At 51.6% G+C, this 6914-nt stretch overlaps 1 non-coding gene across 1 annotated transcript; it reads left to right on the top strand.

The window, feature by feature from the left end:
• Positions 1-6640: 6640 nt before the first annotated feature.
• TRNAD-GUC (transfer RNA aspartic acid (anticodon GUC)) lies at positions 6641-6712 on the top strand. The gene has a single exon. It is a non-coding gene; the product is annotated as a tRNA-Asp (tRNA).
• Positions 6713-6914: the final 202 nt, after the last annotated feature.

Here is a 6914-nt window from a genome sequence, read left to right as displayed (position 1 = left end):
ATTCTTTTTCATTCTCAGCCCACAGGTGGTATCGTAAGCGTAAATGAGTTGGCAAGCGTAGCGCTATGTCGTCTGCTACCAGGAGCTCGCACCATGCATGCAACAGGAACGCACTGCCAGCAATTCTCAAGTAGCTAGCGCGACAAAGCCGTGAACTGGTTCTTAGGGACACCTTCACTAGCCGACTTTATCAATTTTCCTTCTTTTTTTCGCCCTTCGTCATCGGCTCAGACATGACTTGCTTGCCGCCGCGCTGCCGCTATCGCTGCGATCTGCCCCACGGCGCGTCGCGTGATAGAAGCAATGGAACCTAAATCGAACATTACGATACACGGGCCCTGCATTGCCTGCGCGAAGTCAAATGGAAGAGTGTGGTGCTGACGGTGCGCGGTGTGCCGTGAAATTGAGAAACAAAGTATGGCACTCCCGAGCTAGAGAAAAAAGGGCAGCCAAATAAGAGAGCTCCACAATACCTTCCCGTCCTGTCTGTATAGTTTTATCAGACGAACGAAAGAAGCGCTGAACCAGCCTAGGTTGAACCCTTCTGACTGCTGAACGGCGATCTGCGAGCTATTCACACTGGCGATAGCACTGGGAATTCGATCTCACCATGCAAATATCTCCTTGGCACTGACTTTGAAGCTGAGGTCACGGGAAAGCTGACCCAGCCCTTCAACCGGCCAACACAGTAATTGCGAGAGCAACTTTGTGGACAATGTCGGCAGCAGAGATCTAGGCAATTCCGACGAATGCTTCGCGTCCGACTTAGCTCTGGGAGCTGCAGGCCGGTCGCAATGAACCCAAGCGCGCAATATTCCTCCCTCTGCGTGGAATGGCCACTCGTACGCTTGCACCCGAGTCTCCCCCATTTGATAGCGTAGCCTGCAAAAGGTCTACTTAGAAAGCCAGCAAGGGCGGTGCAACTCATTATTCGTCACTTCTTCGAAAGCGTATCGCATTTCCAGCCGTGGTCGACACCGAAAGAGCAACGCCAAGCAGACGACGAAGGCAAGTAATAGCTTCCGAAGCAACCAACGCACGCGCGCGCGACGCCCGCGTGTCTCCGGGGACGCGCCACTGGCGCGCGCGGCCAGGGTCACAAGCCAACAGCCAAGCCACAGCAACGGAACCCAAAGCGGACTTCCCCTTCACCGGTTCCTACGACCTGTTCGCTTTGGAGATGATTGACAGATGCGTGACGTATTCGAAAATTGCGATACCGCCCCGCTGCCGCTGACGACCTGTTACATAATCAAAATTTTGGCCAATCAGATGAGGCCAAAGGAACGGTTTCCCAAGCGAACCGTTATAAGATTCGGCCCCAGAAGTCGGGGCGGATAGTGAGGCCTGATTGGCTCCCTTTGGGGCGCCGCTCGTTTGCCGCTTCCGGTATCGTCGACGCCCGACGAACTTTTCTGCTAAGCGCGCGCTCAGTGACGAAAAGGGTTACGCATCCAAAAAACATAATAAAAAGAAATTTGTTTTAACAACACAATGTCAAAAGACCCAGAAGTAATTGAAAAAGCTTTCGTTGAACACTACCGAGCGTTGCTCGGTAGGCAGGTGCCCGTAACAGAAGAGTTTGTGAACTCCTTTCTAACACTTCTGCCAAAATTACAAGACGAAATAAAAGAGGGACTCGAGAGACCGATCTCTGCGAAAGAAATTACAGCAGCCATAGAAGACTTGGGTAAAGGAAAGGCGCCTGGACCAGACGGCCTAGGAGCAGCCTTCTATAAAACTTTCAAGGCCGAAATAAGCGAGATACTGCACTGTGTAATATCAGAAGCTCATGAAACTAAGCACTTGCCGCCATCATTCATACAAAGTCATGTTGTGCTTATACAGAAAACCACCGATACGGTAAAGCTGAAATCTGTCGCTGGATACAGGCCCATAAGTCTTACGAATTCGGATTATAAAATCTACATGAAGGTGCTCGGAAAAAGGATGCAGTCAGTTATTAAATCCATAGTAGGCCCACACCAAACATGCGGTATCAGGAATAGAACAATATTGTCGAATATTCACATCGCTAGGAGTTTATTGGAATGCTGTGATGCGAACCTCGAATGTTTAGCAATGGTTCAGTTAGACCTAGAGAAAGCTTTTGACAGGGTTGCTCATAGCATACTTCTTGCCCTGCTAAAACACATTAATGTAGGCGAAGTGATTCAGGACGGAGTAGCCATGGCTTATGAGAACTGTTCCGCTCACCTAATAATCAATAAAAGACTCAGCGAAAATATACCAGTATTATCCAGTGTGCGTCAGGGGTGCCCTTTGTCGCCCTTACTTTTTGCGATTTTTCTTGAACCTTTCTGTTTAAAGGTACGAGAATACGAAAACATTCGCGGCTACCGTCTTTTAACTCAGGAAGTAAAAATACTAGCTTAAGCAGATGACATCGCACTTTTTATGCGAAGCATATTACGAGAGCTCAACCCAGCTCCTCAGGCGCGGCGGTGTCGCCATGAAACCACGTGACACCGTGACGTCACGACAGAGGAGAAGTGGCTTTGGCTCAACTCTTGCAAGACGGGCTGGGTGGGAATCGAACCAGGGTCTCCGGAGTGTGGGACGGAGACGCTACCACTGAGCCACGAGTACGATGCTTCAAAGCGGTACAAAAGCGTCTCTAGTGAATGCGGTGTTGCCTTAGAAACGAGCTGTTTCTAAGGCGTGCGTCTCTTGCTCAGGCGCACATTTCGTTGCCGCGCCGAACGCTGCTTTGCTCGACGCTCACCGCGTCCGATGCGGGGCGCGTAGTCGCTGCCCTGTAGCCCATTGTCTTACACTCCTTGGCGGGTCGACGGGAACGCTGTCGCGTTCCACTCTTGAAGGCGAAGCAGTAATGCATGAGTTGTTTCTTCGTCTAGCCGAACCAAATATAGCCAAGCAACAGCAGTTCACCAGGCTAAACAGTGGTTCAACAACTAAAATAAAGGCTAGTATGCTTCGCATCCTGGGCTTAACCTTACCTAAGCCACAGCCATCTTTTTTTGCATTGACCAAGAGAGCATTCGGGAGGCAGTCAAGGATGCAAGAAAGTTTTCCAGTCTAACGGGGAGTGCCATAAGCTGGCCAAAAAGCTTAGGCTTCTGGCACGGTGAATGGGACAGCCGGCCTGCAGTGTTAGAAACAGTACCGTTCACAGATACGCCAACCAGTTATCTTGGTGTTCCTTTGGAATACTATCGCGATACCACGACGTAATGGACTGAACAAACTGAGCGGGCTAAAGCACAAACAACGAAGTGGGGAGGCAAGAATCTGTCAATATTCACGAGAGCCACTGTCTGCAATTTATTGCTTGTCGCTAAAGGGTTTTATATGATGCAAGTTTTATGTATATCCCGAGTGTGTGTACAAAAGTTGCACAGGGTTTTTGCTATGTTCGTGTGGGGATCAGGATGGGAGCGCATGAGTCGTCTGAATCTGTTTCACGCTGTGCAGAAAGGAGGGTTGGGTTTGTCGCATTTATTTTTGAAACAAGTTGTGTCACGCTTCATGTTCTTGCGCGACGAAAGCGACTGTTATTTGCGGTGCGTTATCCAGACGCGATTAGGTGACGCACTGCCAGAATATGTTGTGACGTCGTGTGGCATACGTCAAGTGGTTGTCCGAGGTTTTTTGTTTGAAGTGATAAGCTCTTTCCGTTTTCTTAAAGTGCACTTTTCTTTGGAATACCTGAACACAGTCGCAAGAAAGCCATTATACCGAGATTTAGTTACTATCATGTGTCCAGCACCAATATACCGTGCAGTATATGCACTGGGGCGTGAGCAGAATGTCTTAAAAAAAGTTAAGAAAATGCCTGTAAGAGCAACAACAAAAACTTTTTTTTAGAGCGCAGCTCTTTGGCGTCCGTTCCTGGGTTTCACGTCGTCGTCGGCGTTGTCGTCGGCCTCGTAACCAGCTCCGCCCCCCTTTCATCCCCCCAGCTCTAGCAGCGACCGAGTGATACCGCTGGATGCCGCTGACGCCGCTAGAGAGTCAAGATAACGTGACTGCATAGAACACCGTCGCCGCCATGCAGAAAGAGGAGGAAAGGGTCCCCCCCCCGTTCTTGTGTGGCGGATAGGGTGCTCTTCAGTTGCCGACGCGCCGGTTATTTCACGTAGGCCCCGGCACGTCGACGAATATGTGACCACCTTCCCACGGCTAGACCTGGTTCTTAGCGCTGCGGAAGCGAGGGTATCATATTGTTTGTGTCGGCATCGGCGGGGTTGTCCCTGAAACCAACTCCGCAGCTGGGGTTGACTCACTATCGGCGTCAGCGGCATCAGTCAGTCGCTGCTATCTCTTCCCTCCTCCCTTTATCGTGTTGTCCGCTTGCTGCGCGCGCTTCTGCCCCCATCGTTTGCCGCTGGGTGTACACGCCGCCCCCTCCCCCCTCTTCCTGCGAGTCTCCGGTTGTCAAAGCGCCGGCTCGAACTTAATTCCTTTCTTCGCTCCTCCTCCAATGCAACCCCTGTGCGGTGGCAATCAGAGAGCCAGATCGGTGGCGGCGGATCTGTATATGTGCACCGCCCGAGCCGAAATTGCCGCTGCCGTTCGCCCTGTGCGGTGGCAATCAGAGAGCCAGATCGGTGGCGGCGGATCTTTATATGTGCACCGCCCGAGCCGAAATTGCCGCTGCCGTTCGCCACTGCGAAATTATCTGCCAGTTCTTTCTGAGCCATGAGCGAGACGACCGATGGAAGTCCTCCGTCTGCTGCTGCTGCTGCTAAACGAGCTGCCAGAGCAGAGGCCCAGGGCCGTCGCCGTCAGAATCCAGAGGTGCGTGCTGCCGAAGCAGAAGCTTACCGTCGCCGCCGTCGAGATGATCCAGGAGTACGCGTCGTCGAAGCAGAGGCTAAGCGCCGCCGCCGAGAAGACCCTGCCGTTCGCGCCGCCGAAGCGGAGGCTCATCGCCGCCGTCGAGAGCAACCAGCAGTAAGCGAGGCTGAAGCAGAAGCTCATCGCCGCCGCCGAAAAGACCCTGCAGTTCGCGCCGCCGAAGCGGAGGCTCATCGCCGCCGTCGAGAGCAACCAGCAGTAAGCGAGGCTGAAGCAGAAGCTCATCGCCGCCGCCGAGAAGACCCTGCCGTTCGCACCGCGGAAGCGGAGGCTCATCGCCGCCGTCGAGAGCAACCAGCAGTAAGCGAGGCTGAAGCAGAAGCTCATCGCCGTCGCAGAGAAGACTCTACCATTCGCGCGGCCGAGGCCGAGGCCAAACGCAAACAAAGGCTCGCAAACAGTCAGGGTGCAACAAATGCTTTACGGCGACAGTTTACAGGCTTATTTGCTGCGCTCAAATTTCGCATTAGGAAGTAACGTAATCGTCGGTAATTTTTTTCATGCTACACACTGGCACGCTTCCTGTCAAGCCATGGCTGCAGGAGAAGGGGATCTTTGTACCCTGGAGTGTGAATTGCCAGATTTGTCAGAAACCGGAGACAATGGAGCATATTTTTCTGGAGTGCAGGGACTCAGTCTTCCTTTGGGACATTCTACAAAGGACACTAAAAAAAGAATTTCCTTTAACCCCTTTTGGAATCCGTTTTTTACCGTTTGAAGAGACAGAAGGCGTGCCACGTGATATGGTGATGTTACTCTGCATGCACAGCGTGTGGAAAACACGAATGACGGTGCGTAATGAGGATGTTGACGCAAAACCGGCCAAAGAATATTTTGCTGAAAATGTATTGTACATTCGCGAAGCGTTTAATGCGCTCAGCGAACCACCTGAGTGGTTAACAGCATTTGAACAGCTTGCAAACATTCAGCCTTTTTAAACCAAAAATAAACGACAAGGTACACCCGCACATTGAACTGTCTTTTTAGAGCGCAGCTCTTTGGCGTCCGTTCCTGGGTTTCGCGTCGTCGTCGTCGTCGGCCTCGTAACCAGCTCCGCCCCCCTTTCATCCCCCCAGCGCTAGCAGCGACCGACTGATACCGCTGGATGCCGCTAGAGATTCAAGATAACGTGACTGCATAGAACACCGTCGCCGCCATGCAGAAAGAGGATGAAAGGGTCCCCCCCCCCCTGTTCTTGTGTGGCGGATAGGGGTTGACTCACTATCGGCGTCAGCGGCATCAGTCAGTCGCTGCTATCTCTTCCCTCCTCCCTTTATCGTGTTGTCCGCTTGCTGCGCGCGCTTCTGCCCCCATCGTTTGCCGCTGGGTGTACACGCCGCCCCCCTCCCCCCTCTTCCTGCGAGTCTCGGGTTGTGGGAGAATGCGGGAGAACATCCCGTTCCTCTCGCTCGTAACGCGTCCCACGGCTGTGACAACCTCGCGAGGCACTTGTATAGATCTCGTCTTTGAGAATCAAGCATTGGTGTACCAAGTCGAACATATATGAGCCTATTTCTCCGACCACAAAGCTTCCTTCATGACTGTCAAGAACTGTTAGTGGAGTCTTTGTTAAGGGAATACGTGTGAAAAATAAAAAAAAATTCTGTGATAGCGCATACATGTGTTGCTCGATTTCTTTGCCTCAATCTATCGAAAAGGTGAAACAGCTTATTTGCTGCGCTCAAATTTCGCATTAGGAAGTAACGTAATCGTCGGTAATTTTTTTGTTTTGTAATCGCAGCGGAGAATAGCTGTGAATCGTGTATTTGTTATAAAACAGGCAATAAAGAAAAAAAAATCCTCGTTAGTATAGTGGCCAGTATCCCCGCCTGTCACGCGGGAGACCGGGGTTCGATTCCCCGACGGGGAGTTTTTTTTTCTCCTTGTTTGCAGGAGCACGCGGCGGTGCACTGGGCGATCCCCCCAAGTAGCTGTACCTATTTTTTCCCACTTGTGGGCAATATTGCGCCAATGGTTTTGCGATTTTTTTTTCCAATCGTGTATATACTGCTTTAGCTGACACCTCGCATGTCTCCTCGTTAGTATAGTGGATTCTACTTCCGGCTACCGTA

This window comes from Dermacentor albipictus, chromosome 10, assembly GCF_038994185.2.
Source record: "Dermacentor albipictus isolate Rhodes 1998 colony chromosome 10, USDA_Dalb.pri_finalv2, whole genome shotgun sequence".
Lineage (NCBI taxonomy): Eukaryota > Metazoa > Arthropoda > Arachnida > Ixodida > Ixodidae > Dermacentor > Dermacentor albipictus.
Note: the sequence above shows the minus strand (reverse complement) of the source record. Positions and strands in the feature narration are given on the sequence as shown.